Source organism: Stegostoma tigrinum, chromosome 11, assembly GCF_030684315.1.
Source record: "Stegostoma tigrinum isolate sSteTig4 chromosome 11, sSteTig4.hap1, whole genome shotgun sequence".
Lineage (NCBI taxonomy): Eukaryota > Metazoa > Chordata > Chondrichthyes > Orectolobiformes > Stegostomatidae > Stegostoma > Stegostoma tigrinum.
Window position 1 is genome coordinate 53,827,800 of NC_081364.1, and position 19,642 is coordinate 53,847,441.

Genomic DNA, 19,642 nt, shown 5'->3' on the forward strand with positions numbered 1-19,642 from the left:
CCGCCCCAAATTCTTTGGAGTGAAACAGTTCAATCACTCTGCCAATCAGCAGAAGGTAAACTCTACTTATCGACAGAATGTAAAGGGAGCCTGACTAAAGATCTAAAGAACTCAAACTCATTCCAATATTCTCGTGATTGTTATTTGTCTTACTAGCCACCAGTGTTACAATGAAGAAATGCTACCATTCCCTGATGTTTTTACTGAATTCAGAAGCTTGCACAAGGAGCAAACAACTTACATTGTAGCAATAGCCTCCAACATAACCTCAGGATTTGTTCAGATTCCAGTAAATCAGGAACCTCACTTACAAAAATTGAATGTTGTATGAAGCGATCATACAGGTTACATCTTAGCTGGCAGAACTCTATATTGTGTGTGTGCAAGGCCTCTGTTACTATCAACAAAATAATTGTTGGATAAGCAATGCCAGACGAGATCTCAACAATGCCACAGGACATCCATTAAAAGAGTACTTGACTGATATTCGGAGATAATGGGGACTGCAGATGCTGGAGAATCCAAGACAACAAAGTGTGAAGCTGGATGAACACAGCAGGCCAAGCAGCATCTCAGGAGCACAAAAGCTGACGTTTCGGGCCTAGGTCTGAAACGTCAGCTTTTGTGCTCTTGAGATGCTGCTTGGCCTGCTGTCTTCATCCAACTTCACACTTTGTTGTCTTGACTGATATTTGCTGATTGCCCCTATTTTTTCAAATCAGGATGTGCTTAACACTGGCAAGGCAACATTTTTGAACTGCTACAGTTGTTATGATTATGACATTATACTTTCCAGAAGACTGACTCAGTGTTGGTTAAGCAATGACCATATGTAACCAAGTTGTAGATATAGTATGGCAGACTTCACAAACCTTAGTAACAGCCTGGAGTAAAGGTGTGCTGTGCGTATTGCGTGTGCATCTCAGTCTACAGGAGACTGGCAAAATGAGGACCACACACACGCACTGCAGCTGATGCAGTAACTCTTTTAAGTGCCTGAGTTTTGCTAAAACAAGTCCTTTGTGCTCTCCTCAAGCCTTGGTGTGCCATGTTCCTCCCTCAGCATAGCCCAGTCAACTGTGACAAATGTTGATCAGCAATGTAACATTGATTGTACTCTACTGTGATGCATTATTGATCCAAATAGGATGAGGATGCAGTGTTGCTGAGTTCAGTCGACAGGAAGGAGCTGAGTTACACTGGGCTGCTTTGGGACAGGGAAGGGTCAGAAAATGGATGGGTTATTTTGGCCAGTTCTTCGCGGCAGTAGTTTTTGACAGGTACCCAAGAGCAAGGTCTCGAAGGATCCTTTTAATCAAATGAAAGAATGTTTGTAGGGTTACAGGAAAGATGTAAGACACAAAGCCAAGCTATCCAAAGACTGCAAGGATAATTCTTTATAAATAGTTAAGCTTCTTTGCATCTAGAGAGTTGCAAATGTTTGGAATATTGTTGCGCAGAGAACCTAACTGGAACATTGGGTGAAATGTGAAAAAGACTAGTGCACTAAACAGATGAATTTTGACAAGCCAAATGGATTGGTTTCTTTTTTGTTCTTATCTACTTAAGCTTTTCTAAGCACCAACACCATTCTTGCTCGACTTAAAGATCATTTGTCTTTAGTAGCTGTTCCCAATGCCCAGAAGCAAGACTGCATGGATCAGCAATCGAACAGCAAGAGTAATTTAAAATATGTCTGTAGCACCATGAAGACAAGACACTGCGATCCTAATTATCATGTTTATTTTAGGCGAATAAGGTCTCAGAACCTTAATAAAAAATCGCTTGACTCGAACTGTGTCATCAATTCAATAGCCCAATAATTAACAAATTCTGAAATCTTTGAGATATGAAAGCAATATAAAAGGTTTTATGCCTACTTACTCCAGGGTGCTTAGTTTGACCTTTGGAATAGTCAATCTAGAATGTGCCTTACAGCAGCAGCAAATAAAATATCCTCCATTCTGCTGACAGCCATGACAATAATTTTGCACATAGATTGTCAGAAATGAAGACTACAAATAGACGAATAAACAACATCACTATTGCAAATAATTGATGATACAGAGAAAGGACACTCAGTTCTGATTTCACATGTTCATTTAACACAACAGCCCTTTGATGTGGCAGCTTTGATCTTTCAAACAGAACATGAGCTGTCAATATTTCTTCATAAAAATTATACCATGCGTGAAGCTTTGTCAGATTTTCCATCTTGCCATCTCGAACATTGTCCAAATAGTATTGCTTCCATTGCCAAGCCAGCACTAAAGGATTTTCTTTGGGCTGTATCAAGAAAAAACTCCCTATCTCTGAGGGCCTTACATTGAACTCTTTTCCCTTTATCGAGTTGGCTATTACAGCGCACATTAAAAGCCACGTCTCAGTGCCCCAATTATTCTCTGAGCTGCACAACAACTTGCATTTACATGGCGCTTTCAAAGCGAAGAACACGGCAACGTACTTCGCAACTAAAATGGAATATAGCCATGGAAGACAACATTTGGAGGAGTAACCCAAAATATGATTAAAACTTGTATGGGGACATACTGTATTTAAGTAAGCAATTAACCATTGTACGTAAAGAACACTAGACTCTCGCTTTATTCAAGAGGCACAATTGGTTATATGTGTGCACTCGATACTTGTTAGGCTCTCTTCAATGACACCATGACTCTGTACTTCTGCTTATCTCTTGATTTTTGGACTTTGCTGCTACACTTTGAAGTACCATCAGTAGGTGGCATCATGAGGCTATGTTACATGGATAACGAGCTTCATTCTTTATCGTAAATGTGCCATCATTGATACAATCCACCTGTTACAGTATGAGCATCAAGGTTGTAACTTCCATAACCTATTGTACTGTTAACGTTACTGAATATATGGATTATCGGAAACTCGGTAGGGACAGCACTATGAGTAGAATAGTGGCAAGACCTTTCTTGCCTTACCAGAAATTCTCCCTTCACCAACCACTATCAAAAGATGTGTCTTCTTTTTAAGCGGTGTCATCTTTTACCAGTATGGAGAAAGGTTTTCACTTTCATGTCTTAATTTCATCATTATTTCTACCCACTTCCAACTGTTGGGTCTCTCTGCATCACAGACCACCTTAGGCCAGAATGTCAGATGGAACAGCTGCTTATCTAAGTGTTCAGCACATCCACCATGCAACTGAATTAGTTCATTGCAGCCAGGCTGCCTGATTAAAGTGACCACTGCTCACAACATTTTCTAATTGGAGAGCAGAAAACAAAACCAGGAAAAGTGGAGTAACAAGTAAAGAGGGAAATCTGTGATGGCAGAGGAAATCAACAAAAATGAGGGATAAAGTGAATCAACGCATGGAGAGAAAATCAGTGAGCATGTGGGCTTAAGTAATAAACACAAGGTTGCTGAAAATAGGAGCAGGAGCAGACCATATAACTGCTTTGCCATTTGGCAGTAAAATAATAACAAATCCTCAACCGCTATATCGCATTCCCATCTGTATGCTTTGATCTGTTTGCGGTGCAGGTACTGATCTCAGCCTTGAATGTGCTCAAAAACCGAACATCTACAGCTCCATGGGTTTGAAAAAATTCACAGTCCCCAAAGTGAAAAATTATCTCCAATCCTCAACCAAGATCAAAACAACTTCCCCCTTAGCCAGGGACCTGGCTTCAGCAAGGGGAAAGAACTCTGTCCAGGCCTGTAGGAATCATATTTTCAGTGAGGTCACCTCTCATTTTCTGAAGGACATTGGAATATAATCACTCACTCTTCACAAGGCATTTTTATCACAAGAAATAATGCAATAAAATTACGTCGGATCCCTTATAAGGCAAATATGTTGTTCCTTGAGCAGGAAGATTAAATCTATACACTGTACTGCAGGTTTGATCCCACTAAAACTCATTACAATTGCAGCAAGATTTCTTTACTCTTGCACTCACTGCAATTAAGATCAATAAATGGAGTAGAAAGTCTGCAAGAACCGGAGAAATTTAGCCAGAGACAATATCAGAGAGAAAAGGAATATCACTGCATTATGGGGAAAGTCAGCCAGGGAAAGAAAATAAAATCACTATCAGGGACACATCAACAAGAGAAATGGATATCAGTGACAGAGATAGACATCACCATGAGAGATGGTTCACCGGGAGAGACGGGATATCTGAGAGAAATGGTCATCACCTGGAGAAATGGATATAAATGACAGAGTTGGACTTCAGCAAGAGAAATGTCATCCGCAAGAGAGATTTTTATGAGCGAGCTAGATGGACATTGGCAAGAGAGATGGAAGTCAGCAAGAGAGATATCACTGGTGAGAGAGATGGACATCAGCAGGAGAGGTTAGCTGCAAGGTGGACGTTGGTTCAATATGCACCTTGTCTGGAAAATTCCCTTTAAATGACTGTTTGCCTGAGCTTCTGCAGCAGTTCAATCTCTGAGTGAAACAAAGCCCAGCAGAACAGGGACTTCACAAAAGGGAGAAATTGACAAATTGAAATTGTAAATCGCATTAACACAAATCCCAACCCCAACAAAAAGAACACATTTATTCTTACCATGAAATTGTCTTCATCTTACTGCTGAGAATTATGACAAAAGGCATTACTTTTAAATGTAATAAAATGCACCTTCTCTGTACTCACATTCCCGATTGGAGGAGGATACATTTTCATGCATGCTCTGCATTTTAATTTGTCTTTTTATGAGGCACATCATACCTTTCCTTAGCATGGTGTGTCAATACTTTCTTCAAGAAAAGAAAATCACAGCAAGACTTCAGTCTTGGTAATACTATCAATCCCTTTCTGATGAGGCAACTGATGTGTCCACTTTTTCTTTCCTACCTAACATGGTGTTGGGAAGGAAACATGTTCTCCTTTTTCAATTTCAGAATGTGGGTACTGCAAGAAACGTGAGCAGCCCCAACAGAGTAAATGATGGTTTAGTTGTAATGTCATTGGACACGTAATCCAGAAGCCAACTAATGTTCTGGGTTTGAATGTCACCGTGGCAGCTGGTGAAATTTTGATTCATTTAATTAAAAAGTTTGGAATACCAAGCTGGTTTCAATAATGATGACCTTGAAGCTGTCATCAGTTGTTGTGAAAATCCTTTACGGAAGCAAATCTGTCATCCTTACCTGGTCAGGCTGACAAGTGACTCCAGGCTTACAGAAGTAATTGACTTCTACGTGCCCTCTGGAATGCACTTGCAAGTCACTCACATCAGAGGCACTTAGAGGTGGACAACAAATGTTAGCCTCACCAGCAATGCCCACATTGAATGAAGAAATAAAGAGAAAAGAAAATTAGCCATGAGAAAGTGGTGGTGTGCCTTGTTTTTGAACCTCTGCAGTCTGTCTAGTGTTTCGTTCCCTATGCTGAGGTTAAGTAGGGTGTTCCAGGGTTTTCACCAAGCAGCATTAAAGGCAATATGTGATCAAATCAAGTAGGTTTGAAAGCTGGAGGTGACACTGTTCACACATACTTGCTATCCATGCCCTTCTAGGTCGTTGAAGTTACCTACTTGGGACATGATTTCATTTGGTTCTTAGCACACCACTATTTGACCAGTCCACAGGTAACCTACTAGTCACTTAGAAAGCCATGTGGCTCACTTTGGGTAGAAAGTTATGAAATCAATTAAAGTATAGAAAAAAACATGTTAATTCTGATCATGCAATAACAACACCTTGCGTTTATAGAGTATTTTTAATGCAGCAGAGGGTTCCACGAAATTCTCAGACGAAAGGAAAGGAATTATAAAGACCAAAATGAAGGTGGAGGCTACGTGAAGCTGGCAGGCCTTGGATAAGTGATCCCTGAAAGAGAGCTGTTCACACACTCAGTGTGTAGTAGACAGTCCCACAAGAGAGATCTTTGGTTTCTTGATAAATCATTTTGTAAAGTCTTTTAATTTTGAAAGCTTGCTTGGAAACATTAGTAAAGTCATCACAATAATATGGTTTCGGTTCAAAAAAAGGAATAATTGCAGTTCTTGTCCAACACAGTTTGAACCTCTCTGTGGAATGCTGTAACTACTAATGATTGGCCTATCATTTTTCCTGTTTTCTTCTGATAAGTGATGACTTCTCCTGATGCACATGTCCTCAGCAATCAGCAAATTATTTGACAGTGAAGACTGGTGCCATCAGGGCTGATCTCAGCTTTGTCAAATGCCCCATTATTGCTTTCAGATGCAGCCACTGAAAAACAGCCAGGAATGGGGAACCTGGCTGATTTTCTCTCTACCTCACTTAGAATCATAAATTGAAATACCTCTGTCATCACCCAATTGAGATCAAGGATCAAGCCTTTCGACAGCTCAGTGCACCAACTGAAATTCCACTCAGGCACAATGACATTGAGTAAGGCTCAGCAATATATTTTCATTGTCATTACCCTGTCGGCCATCCAACCAATATATTTCAGCAATTACCATCATAACCAAATGTTTAATTTAAATGTTTAATAGGATGCAGATGCACTGATTCATTTACCTCACGGGAATGTTGAAATGTTTCAGGACGGTACTGAAGGAAGGTCTATCTTTCTCATGAAATTTTGAAACGATGTCACTTCTGTCTCTCGTGTATGCAAAATTCTCTAACACACTTTGAAGAAGACCAAATAAGTTCTACCAGAGCTCTGAGTCGTAATTACCTCACAACTAATAGTCTTAGGATAGATTGTGACAATTATTTAATTGCTATTTGTGGGATGTTTCTGAATGCAAATTAGATTTCCTTATATTGCAACACCAGAAACCGTACAAGAATATCAATAGATGCGAATCACTTTGGACATCCTTTGATCATGGAAGAAGCTGAATAAATAATTCCTTATTCTGGTACATCAACAAAAGTTGAAGATAAATAATCAAAATGAGGGCTTTTTAGTCCATGAGGGCTGTTTTCCGAAGCACGATGATGAATTTAAAGGTCTTCCAGCGCACCAACTTTGGAGATTATTCATTGTTTGAAAACAAGTCAATATCCAACTTAGAAATAAAATTATTAATTGTTTTACACCTTAAAGCTGAGATCCAGTGTCTTGCTGACTCAGCCAAAGCAGAAATAAGGCACTTTATTTTCATATGTTTCACTTGGGAAGAGGCCAGGGATTATTCTATTTTCTGAAAGCAGTTTCTGGACTAATTTGGTTTTCCTGGCTGGAAGAAGCATAATTAGATTGGAGTGTCCAAAGACCCATTGGGTCCAGTCTGTACTTGTAATTCTCGTCCATCAGTATTAGGAATGGGATTTTAAAAAAGGCTTTTCTCAGCACAATTACTTCAACGATAAATGAATGGTTGGATGGAACTTTAAGAACTGGAGACGTCTATAACCTGAGATTAAACAGAAACATTATTTGTATTTCACACTTCTGTAGCCCAGTCATGAAGACTCAAACTCTTGCCTTACATAGGCCTTGAGTCATCCTCCCATAGTTAATATTGATGTTAGAATGTTATTCAATTAGCTGTATTGTGCAAAACACGTGAGAAATTAAAACTTTCCATTAATAAGACATCATATGCAACCTCAGAATACCACAAGGAATTTACAGTCAATTAATTACTTTTGTACTGTAGTAATAATCACAGCCAAGTTGTGCTCAGCAAAATCCCAAAAAGAACATTGTGAAGATCTCTCTTAGTGCTGGTTCATGGATATACATTGGTCTGGTTATCAAACAGAAGTCCTAGATCATCATTGAAACAGTGAATCTGTCATGACAACCTGAGAGAGCTGGCATGACTGTTTAACATCTGAAAACACACACCTCCAACAGTGAAGCGCTCCATCAGTACTGCACTGTTGCTCAGTACTGCAGTCCTTGCACAAATCTCAAAGGAGAGTTTAAAGCAACAATTTTTTGTCTCAGAGGTAAAAGTGCTGTCCATTGACCTAAGGTGAGCACTTGCAGTCTGACCCTGCAGAACACTCCCATATCAATGGCACAAAGGTGAGAAGAAATAAAATGGAACTCAAAAAAATGGGATTTGTTAACACTGTGTGGTCATCTGCTGCTGGGGAGGAGTCAGAGCTTCAAAACTGATAGAAAACCACACCAAATTCCTCATTCCAGTTGTGCCAATTTCAGAGAAGCACCAAGTGTACAGAAGGGAAAGGAAAACCTGAGTGAGTATCATTAAGAGGCAGTTTCACACTCCATGTTAAGAGAACAGTGTTGGCAGAGGTTTCAGCCTAGGATGATGCAAGAAAGTAACTAACCAAGATGAGATGAAACGATAAATTCAGCATGTCAAGTTTTAAAAATAATTAAGACGGAATTTACCTCTGAATACAGAAAATTAAAAAAGACTGTCTGCAGCCTGAATGAATGCAAATTAAAGGCTTTGCAGCCTCAACCAAATGTTCATTAATAACAGCAGGAATAAATATTCTCGTGTGTTTTATGCTGGGATTACAAAATTGAAAATGAAGTCAAGCACCAGAAATCACTTCAACTTGCAACCCCTCATCATCACATACTGGGAAAGAGAGAGAGAGAGAGAGAGAGGGAGGGCAAGAATGGCAAAGGAAGGAAATAAATGGAACATAACTGGATTGGACAAATGAAACAAAAAGTGAGAGACTGTGCAAGAGAGAGAGAAAGCAATAGTTTAGGTTCAGTAGGAAATGAAGGCAATATAAATTTATTCAGACAAGGAAACTCCTTTGTTGCAAACTCTTATCTTGGAGATAAGAGAGGCAATGAATGAATGAATAAATGAATGATTTTATTATCACATGTATTCGGGAAAACATGATGATGTGTTTTGCTGCCACAATCTGGCACCATTTTGGATTACAAAAAAAATGAAAAGAAATTACTTAAATAGAGCATCACCATTTGGCTCAATTGACAGAAAGATATAAAGGCAGAAAAATAAGAAACAATATTCAACTTCACAGTCCTTCTTGCCAAGCACAGCTCTGGGTTTTCTTAATGTCTCCAACTGTTTCTGTAAAGTATTCCGGCCTCTAGGCCACAACGAGTCCCCTGTTCCAGATCTAGCCAATGTCCCACAATGTCCCCATCTCCACTGCCGCCATCTTCCTGACATCGCTAGTAGGCCCCATTCCAGGCCTACAGCAACCGTGAGCCACCAGTGCAGCTGCCACCTCACTGCCTTCATCTAGCCTCCTCCGTGATGCCACTTCCTCCGCAGCCGACAAGAAGATGAAGAAAGAGAAAGAAGATGAAAAGGAAAGAGAAAGAACAATGTGGCTGACCTGGGCCGAATGGGGTCAGAAGCCCAAACACTACCTGCCTTGCAGGTGCAGCCACCTTGGGAACTTTTTGGGTAAAAACAAAAAAATTTATTTCCATCAGGAGCTGTGAGACACAAATATACCTCATTCCTGTTTTCAGCAGAAATACTGTGCAGACAGAATCTAATAAAATACTGGACAACAGTACTAAATGGCTCATTGCGAATCTCAATATGTATCTTCTTTTACCTGCTAAGTTGAGGGTGCCTGCAGCAAAAGGGTATAAAAGCTGAAAGAAAAACAAACTAAATAGATTTTGACAGGGCAGCCAGTGTACATTGCTTTTCAATTCTGAATTACAGATGTGCAAAATGTACACTCTTCTTTTGTAAGCACATTGAAACTCTTGTACAGAATTGCTCAATAATACCAGCAATTACAGACTGGTCCCTGAAATCAGCCATTCAGTACAGGCTGTGTCTTACGCAACTGCAAATGGTCACACATTTTGCATAGACACAAACAGGTAGGAAAGCATATTTTCCCTGCAGAATTGTATACATTGCTGACACAAAAAGTAGCCTGTAGAACCGTGCACACTCCCCTTAGAATCATGCATATTTCCCATGCAAACATGCTGATCTTCAGCAGTCTCAAACATTTGATATGTACACACTTGCTATCGACAGTAAAGTGTCCTCCTTGCACTTATGAAGAGTTTTTTTTTACATATGTAACAATCAGAAAATGGACACAGATTGGTTTCCATTCCTCTTGTTACTGGGCTGCCAGTTTACAAATTAACACTTTGGCACCTCACTCAGCTGCATTGTTCAATTTCCCTATTTGAAATCCATGGATATAAGAGAAACACATTTAAAGCACCAAAGGGCAAATTTCAAACTGCTACCAGATGTTTCTTCACACAAAGGGTATTCAATACAAGGAACGGACCGCAGATTACACTAAGAGAAAAAAGATCTCTTGGGTGATTTGATAGGCAACTGGATACTAAAATCATGAGATTAGAAAATGTACAGCACTCTGGTTTGGTTAAAGTAAAATATATTAATTAGACTTCTCATCTGCAAGTGTTTTGTAGTTTTGTGATTTTTTTCCTAATTTTCCATGTTAAAATTAAGCTTATAAACTGTTCATATGTTCACATTGTCGGCTGTTTTCAGATCACATCAACTGCAATTTGAAGTGGGAAAACAAATATTCTTCTCTGTCTTCTATTTCAAATCAAATACAGATTTGGATTGTTTCAAGGTAAGGAATGAAGCCTACGAAAGATATTACATGAACAACTCAACAATTGGATCAATTGTTAGTTAATGAAATTTTTACGGGGTGAGCAACTCATCATGTGAGTTGAAAGTTTGTAACAAGTCATTTGAGGAATTCATGTGGTGCTTAAGAACTTTAAAAGTAAAAGCCCAATTAATATTCAGTTCAACATGTCTCATCTCAGTTCAGGTTTAAAGGTGACCCAGTGGTACAGTAGCCATGAATTAATGCTGCCTCAAGATGAAATAAAGATTAAAATGCCCCTAAATCTCCCATGTGGTCCGGGGTGATAAAGAGACTGTCCAATCTAACACCGATCATTGAAGATCAAAAGGTTCCATGTTCGATTCAAAGTTGAAAATTAATTAAGTGACTGGCTGGTGTGACGTTAGGTCAGTTGACCTCGGCTACCATCACAGAAAAGGACAATGAAAAGTCAGCCAGATTCTGACATTTATATGATATCTGTTGACCCGTATTAGCAAGACACAGAGTTTTACAGTATGGTGAGAAGCCAGTCTGTCTACTGTGTCTGCACCACCAGTCTACAAAAGTATTCACTTCATTCCATCCCTCTAATCATTCCCTTCTTTTATTTTCTTCAAATATTTACAGATTCCCTTTGGAAATATTCATGTTCCTTCCAGCACATTCTCTAATAAAGTCAGTTGAAAGTATAATGGGTCTCTTTGGCTGTGTCTTCCACAATGAGAAGCTTGCTCACCGACTAGGAAGGAGAGATGGGTAGGAGAGAAGGGGAGAGAGAAAAGAGGATGATGGAGAGAACAGCAGAAGGTGAGAGGAGAAAGGAATAGGAGAGGGGAAAATTCAAGAAAGATAGAAAATGAAAGAAAGAGAAAAAGAAAGCAAGAAACAGACATGAATAGACAGACAGATAGATAGATAGAAAGGTAGATAGACAGACAGGTGGAGAAAGCAGTGAGAAGAGAGAACAAAATTAGTTTCAGAAAAGGATTATATATACTCCAAAAGCTAAGTAATGGATGGTTTAACAAGGAAAAGCAAGGCACACCATCATTGTGTACTTTGAAGACATTGAATGCTTTGTTCAAACTATGTTTCATGGTTAACATTCATAGCATTGGTTTGTTCTCCAGAAGTAAAACACAGCCCTTACACACCAATAGCACATTATCTACTATTATAAACTGAAAGGGAAAATCCCATAAAACTGCAATATCCCACCGTATCTAGCTTTTCATATGGTTTGCCAAGCCAACAATAACTCAACAAGAATTAGCATTAAACCAAGTTTTCAGAACAGCCTGCTCCAGTTATATTTAAAATGATTTTCTTTTTACAGAATTCATCAAATTTGTTTTTGTAATGGTGGTGCACGAATTTTTAAATTGTCAGTGCTGTTGTTTCTTTGTGTCAGATAGTGAATGGAGAGGGTCTTTTTTCTCTGACAAACAAATTAGTGGCGAACACAAAAGGTGAAACATTGGCACCTCACTGAAAACACTCTGGAGAGCAGATCGTGAGATTTGAAATGGGTACGCTGAAACAAAGCTGCTCCCATCATCATCCGTGAGAGGAGGTGCAAAGTGATGGACGACACAAAATTATAGAAGTCGGAAACTTTGCAGAATCATAGAATATTACTAAAATCAGTCTTTGTTTAAAACTGAACTATGGGGTCGGGAAGAAGGTGAACTATTTAGATGATATATCGCCAGTTATCGTGCACACAACACACTCTAACCAATGCAAAAATAATTACGCATCGGTACTAATTCTTTTCTCCCAGTTCGAGATTCCCAGGATCTTGGATCCGTTTTAATATTAAAAAGATGCTCTCAATGGGAATCCATTTGGTAGCAGATGGAGGCTTCTTAATAATCATTTTAACACATGGGGTACAAAACTGGAAATCCCAATCCTAAATTTGAATCTCGCCACCAACATTCTGCAGACGCGCCGGCCTCTCTGGCCAAAACAAAAATATAATCCGAACTCTTAAAAGGTGCGCATTTCACCTGAGTTTTAAGACTCGGAACGTCAGTATTACTGAGAACAAACCTGGTGCGGAGGGTGGTCGGCGAGAAGCAACAGTCAAAACTGCTGGAAATCCTAAATTAAAATAGTGAAGCCTTTATCATTCATTTTTCCGTCGTCCTGAAAAAGGAAACCTCTTCAGTCTTCAATTTGGTGAAGTCCAGCCAACAGCTAAAGAGAATAAATCGTTCAGTCTGGACTGACAAAGACCCACAACTGGAAGATTCCTGGATTGCTGGGTTGCTGTTCAGTGTCAGCAATGGGGGCGGGAGGGTCGTTTTTTTTGTGTGTGTGTGCCAGAAACACAGCCCCTTAAAAATAAAAAAAAAGAAAACAACTGGCAGCAGAACACAAAACAAACCCGACTTTAAAGCAATATGAGTAGTTTGCAAAGATCTGCAATTGGGTTCCGGGGAGCAGGGGGAACAGAGCACTGAAGCCAGCAACAAAAGAACATTACAGTGTGAAAAAGCAGATAAGAGTTGACTTCATCCAGGGAACTTGCAGCCGGTGACTTAGCCTCATTTCATTGAGTACAGAGCCCTCCCCCCGAACAACGCGCCCCCCCCCCCACCCACCCACCATGCAATCCTTTGTGGGGCTCATTTCAAATTTAACAAAAACACAACAATGTATCGGACTGAATCAAGATGACAGTAACAGCAAAAAGTTAAATAGATGTACCTACCTGACGATTCAGTCCAACTCGAGTTTAGGTTCTTTCCCCCAATCCCCACCCTCCCCAGTGGAAGTTTGGACGTGGGGGCTCGGATGGTGTCGGTTCCAGGTGAAACCTGCACTCTCTCTGTTTCTCTCTCTTTCTCCTCCCTCTGGGTTTGGTGCTGCACTTAACCGCCTGGTGCCCACCTCCGCTGGCGGGGCGGAGCGAGGCTCCCCGCACAGATAACATGCTTCCCCCATCAGCCTGCATCAGCAGTCCGCCGCTCTCTCCCTCTAATCTCCACCCTCCTTTTCTCTTTCACCCGGAGCTTTAGTGAATGCACAGAGAGAGAGAGAGAGAGAGAAAGCATTCCCTTCAGCCTCACAGGAAGAACAAAGGCACCGCTGGCATGCCAGTGGGCGAGCCAATGAACAAGCAGCATGGAAATAAAAGGGAGCTTTACCTGGGCTACGACCCCTTTCTGCAGGGTTTAGAGTTTTATATATTTAAACAGAGCAAGGGGAGAGGGGGAAAAAAAGAAACACAATCAGCGCTGTCTGAATAGATCCGTTAATAGAGCAAACAAGGAATCACTTTTCCTTCACTGGACAGGGAGCAGCAATGAAATGCCAGCTCTTATTTTTGTTGTTGTGTGGTAAACTGCTTTCATTGGACAGGATTGATATGGTAATCCAGCAAGCCGGCCATACTGGCTCATTGCCGTGGCAACCGGTGGATGGCGAGGTTCAGAGAACAAAGGGCAGTGGGCTCCAAAACAAAGATGAGCAAAATTTTAAAAAAAGGGAACCTCGAGGCACTTCGACCAAAATGCACTAACACACAACACACACAGTGCTGGAGCCCCGTCAAAAAGAAAGCAGTGTATCTGCACTCCCTTCAAGATCCCCCCCCCACCCCCAAAAATATTAGCAGGAGATGCCCTGTATGCCTGAGGTAAATGGAAATGTGTAAACTGAGAGGATATTTTTGGGGGCGGTGGAAGAGAATGGAATGTAGGGGTGAGACAATCAAAACGAAGCAGCCCCCCCCCACCCACCGTAACTCATTATTATTGGGTAGCTAAGCTCTTTTTTGCTCAATAAAAGGCTTTTGCTAATCAAAACTAAAGGGGCACTCTTGTGGAACTAGTTCGCTGTTGCCAGTCAATGTTACACTTACAGTCTTGCAGGAATGCTGTGTCAAGCCTGATGAAGCTAGGGGTTGTGTTTTTTTTTGGGGGGCGGGTGCATGCGGTTGAGCTGTGCGATGCTGAGTAGCCCCCGAACAGTGAATGAGCATTCAGTAGTGAATAAGTATTTTACTTGCCGTGGGGAGCTTCCAAATTGACAGGGGTCCATCCATCCGGCACTGCCGTGTCCAGGGGTAGTCAGGCATGAACCCTGGGGTGGTGGTGGGGAATTGGTCCCCTCTCATGGGAACGGGACATTTCATGCATCTATCCCCACTCCACATCCGCCAAACGCCCCCCTCCCCCTCACAGCCACCGACCACGTTTCAAAATAAAGGAACCTTGTGCACAATTCCCACTTCTCGATGTCTCCATGTGCGTTTTAGAAGCTGTGTGTGTGTGCGAGACAGGCTGAAACACTTCTCCAAGTTCCCTAACCCGTACCAGACCGGGGATGGTGGGTTCTAGATACGGGCTAACAACACTGCGTTATATCAGCGGGCCGCACACGGCGACGCACCATTTCAATCAGGTACCAACTCGCAGCTCACAGTGACCCCGGGAGCTGCCAGCATTACCCATCTCTGAGCCCTGCATTGCCAACTGCAGCAGTTGCCATTCGCTTGGCGTGAGCTGAGCTCGCTCTTGTCTTTGCCGTGGAATGACAAGCAGGTCCTTGAGTCAGGAAGTCAGCACCGGAAACCTGAATGAGGGTGCCTCTTTATGAATGCTTGTTTTTGTCTGTATGTGGTGCTCACCGGGTTAAGTAATGTTCGTGCTGGGGACGGAGCATAGTCTATTTCCCGGCGTCAAGCACCGCCTGAGTATTATAGGTCACTGGAAGTAGGATAAATCTCCCTCTTGTTTCAGTCTCATTCTGTATTCCCGACTTCAGCTGTTCTGCAGCTTTAAGTTTTTGTGTGGTCCTGTTTTAGGTGGTATACACTCGGGAGGCAGGAGCTGCAATCTCTTCGAGGGAGCTGACGAAATAGACTTGTTAATAAATGTTACGCTGTCAGAGGTACTGTGCTTCACGTATCATTCATTCATCTATTAATCAACATGCGCAGTGGATGAACTGGTGAGCACTGTCAGAGCACTGTCGGAATCTGAAAGTCCAACACTTGGACAACATTGTTGGAGTTTGCTAAGTGGTATTGTGCAGGTTTACAATATAGCAACTCCCGGGTACCTGCACACAGGTCTGTTGAATAATCCTCGTTGCTCATTGGTGGCCCTGACTTCAGTTGCCGAGCTCCGAAGCTCAATCGTTTCTTTCCAACACCTCTCCGCCTTTTCCCTGACTTTTTTTTATTTTAAGCCACCGCTTAAAACCTACCCTTTTGGTCATTGAAATTTTTTAAAATGCCTCTTATAAGGTGACTTTTGTTGGATTTATTTTTAATGCAAAAAGACTGTCACTCCAAATGGATGTTTATACCACAAGTGTACTGTTGGCTACAATTCCAGATTTAGTAATACAGCTGACTCCTAATTGCCTCTGAAATGGTTTAGCAAACCCACAAACATCACCATCTCAAATGACAAGGGCAGTAGACGCATCACCACTTGCAAACTCAACCCCAAGCCACTCACCAATTTTAACAGAAATATATCACTGTTCCCTTGTTGAGGCTGGGTCAACATCTTTAAATTCCTTCTCTTATGGCTCTGAGGGGGACCCTACTGCAACATTTCAAGAAGGCAGCTCACCACAACTTTCTCAATGGCTAGTACTGACCAGCTCAGCAAGCAACATTCACATTCAATGAGTGAATCAAAAAAGTTACCATGAAGCCAGGGAGATACCTTATTTCAACAAGAAATGGCAGCAGAGTGAGGTGTCCATCTGGTGTTGTGGGACTCCATGTGTGCTGTAAACAGCAGGAGGAGTATGTGTCAGTGGGTTAAGCAATCAACTGATGGATAGGATCAAAGTTCTGTAGATAGACCACATATGAATAGTAATGAAAAATTAAGCAACTGGTAAGTGGAGAAGCATTATGACTACCCCCAGTATTAGCAAGGACATGGCTAAACAACTGAATGCAAAGAATAATCTGAAGCTATTCCAACCATCTGTCACCAAAATTGCTGAAAAAGTGATACACATTGGAAACCCTGAATTCAGTATATGTGATTAAAGCAAACAGCTAAGGGAACTGGACATGGTTATGTACTTTGACGGCATCCCATCTAAAATGCTGAAAACCTCTACTGCAGAACTAGATATGCCTTGAACCAAGCTGTACCAGTACACTATAATACCACCATTTACTTAACATTGTAGATTGAGAATGTTCAGATGAATTTCACAGACCTTGCTAGCTAGCAGAAAGATAAGATGTGCATTCAATAATTCTGTGTAGAGATTTGCTCCCAGGTGCCAGATTATGACTCTTACTGATAACAAATATGCTTGCTTCTCCATTGTTACACCATATTGTGTGAATATACAACGCAATGAGCTGAATCACTTCAAGCCTTATTAGGTCTGTCATTTGAATGTGACGTATCACTCCCTCTGCTATTTTCCACTACCATGATTTCACCCCAGGTTCTGAAGGCTGCCCTCCTACGTTCTTCAATTACCTCACACACCATTTGCAAACAATTTTGTCGTTTGGGACTGCCTGATTGGGAACTGTGCCAAATGGCCTTCAAACAATTTTATTTTAGACCCTAACAAGAAAACCAAGAAGTTTTTCATTTGTCCCATCTTTCAATGCCAATTAACAAAGCAAAAGAAACAGGTTGACCTATAGTTCCGTCAAATCTCATAACTGTACTCATTTTTATTTCAGAGTTCCTCAGACTCTAAGTCATTCCTCATTTATTTCAGCATGCATAAGTATGTGGGCATACCATAACAGACTGGAATTCTGATCCCAATATTGGACTGATTTCTGGGGGGCATGGGGAGTCCCACAACTCTTTGAAAATGGTTTCCTCAACTGGACTACTCAGCCTTTTGCCAGCTCCCGTAATGATACTGAAGAGGGAATTGTCTCTTAATTTCTGTGCACTCATGATCAACTAAGGCAGTATGGTTAAGTGAGGGAGAGTTAGCTGAAGTTGAGAAGGGAGGGGAAATAACCAATATTCCACCTGTCAGGTTTGGCTTTCAAAAACTAGACAAAAGCAACATAGTTGCCTCAACATTTGAGGGTTGAGATTTATGATTAATGGGCTCAATTATAAATCCATTTCTCAGGATTGCAAGATTAGCAGTTCCTCTATCCCAAAAGGTACGATGGCTCAACACAGTATTGAAATATCTCAGCATTTTTGCCTCCACTGTCCCAGCAGACATCTAGTGTACATGCTGAATGCTCTTTGTGAGGAGAATGGATTCCAAATTCTAGTCTTGAATTTGCCTTTCACTAGCTCGACTACCCTGCAATCATGTACCATTTCATAACTTAATTAGCAATTGTAGCTTTCTTTATTGTACTTTTCTATTGTGCTTACTGTTCAAATCTGGAGAACTGCTTTTAAAACTGACATGAATTGTCTCCCCTTTTGAGAAACTGTAAGATTGTCTGAGCACTGGTAAAATTGTGATGAGGAATCTCTAATTCTTGCTACAATTTATTGACCAAACATGCTAATTTTCTAATTTTATCTTTATACTACGTTACATCTTTATTGATATTTATGACCATATCAGTAATGTTTCCTCACATTTTGTGCATGCCTTGGCATCCTGGTATTATTTATGTACAATCTAACCAAATTTTCTAGCTGCATAATTCAAATCAACAGGGACATTTAGCAAGCAAATCAATCTTTTGTCATTTTCTTCAATCACATCTCTTTTTTTGGTGTAATTGTATAAAGATTTTAGATAGGCAAGTAATTAAACTGATTAATTACATTCTCCAGTACTCTGAACTTGATCTTCCTAAACTTCATGCATGTTATCCTTTATATTCATCCCTTTCACAAGGTCTCCCATTTTCCATTTCCCTATGATTCAAGAACATGTGTGCAATGAGAAGGACTGGGCCATTCAGCGCTATCCCGTCACTATCCCCCGCCAGGCCTACTCACGATTTAATAAGTTCATGGTGGTTCATGGTTTATCTGATTGTAGCTTAAATCCACATTCCAACCCATCTCTTGACAACTTTTCATCACCTTGTTTAGCAAGTATACTTATCTCTACCTTAAAAATATTCAAGGATTCTGTCTCCATAACAATTTCAGGAAGAGAGTCACAAAGACTCATAACTCTGTGAGAGGAAAGAAAGCCTCATCTCTGTTTAAGTGGATGAGCCCTGATGTTTAGATGGAAATTATCATCATAGAATCCCTATAGTGTAAAAGAAGGTCATTTGGCCCATGAAGTCAATAACAACCATTCGGAACAGCATCCAATTCAGACCTGCACCCTGACCCTATCCCTGCAATCCTGCACCTCCCATGGCTAATCCATCTAGCCTGCACACCCATGAATACAATGGGAAATTTGGCATGGTCAATCTACATAATCTGCACATTTTTGGAAAGTGGGAGAAAACTGGAGCACTTGGGAAAAAACCCATGCAAACACGTGCAGAATGTACAAACTCCGCATAGATAGTCGCCCAAGAGTGGAATCTAACCCAGGTCCCTGGTGCTGTGAGGAAGCAGTAACACTGGGCCACCATGCACCAATGACTCTTAATTCTAGATTCTCCCACAACAGGAAAATACCCTCTTCACATCTACCAAAAAAAGACCCTTCAGATCTTACATGTTTCAATCATGTCACCTCTTACTTTTCTAAACTCCAGCATATACAAGAAAAACCTGTTCAATAATTCATCATTAGGTAACCTGTAAACTCTGGATTTCTGTTAAATCTCCTTTGAACTGCTCTAGTAACATCCTCCACTAAGCAAGGAGACTGATGCTGTACAAAATATTTGAGATAAGTGTTCATGTGGTATAACACAGGCATAACCTCCCTACTTTTGTGTTCAGCTCCCCTTGTGATAAATGATAACATTGTACTGACTTTTATAATTACTTCATGTGACTACATAGCTTTGAATCCCTCTACCTCTCCCAACTTGTTTTTCGCAGATGTCTTCATATTTTAAAGCTCAAGACTGAGGTCATCTCCATACTGCTTTCTAATTGACTTCATTGAAGCTTTGCAATGTTGGTAGTTTTCTACAGTAGAAATTGTGACTCTTCATTCAATTTCTTGATAGAAAGATTCTAGAAACTCTGATCATTCTGTTTTCCTTACCAGGGGTGTTGCTGGTGTACTGGGGAG

The 19,642-nt window shown here is 40.8% G+C and overlaps 1 protein-coding gene across 6 annotated transcripts in view; it reads right to left on the bottom strand.

Annotated features, from left to right (window-relative positions):
- Positions 1 to 13,543, bottom strand: part of appl1 (adaptor protein, phosphotyrosine interaction, PH domain and leucine zipper containing 1) — a 171,487-nt gene extending 157,944 nt beyond the window's left edge. For 5 of the 6 annotated variants that reach the window (XM_059649964.1, XM_059649963.1, XM_059649961.1 and 2 more), the window contains exons 1-2: positions 13,215 to 13,543; positions 12,551 to 12,697 (exon numbers count right to left, since the gene is read on the bottom strand). The gene's annotated coding sequence lies outside the window, so the exon portion shown is untranslated. Of the gene's footprint in view, positions 1 to 12,550; positions 12,838 to 13,214 lie in introns of all 6 variants that reach the window. The other variant, XM_059649960.1, reaches the window with a different exon arrangement.
- Between the last annotated feature and the right edge of the window lie 6,099 nt (positions 13,544 to 19,642).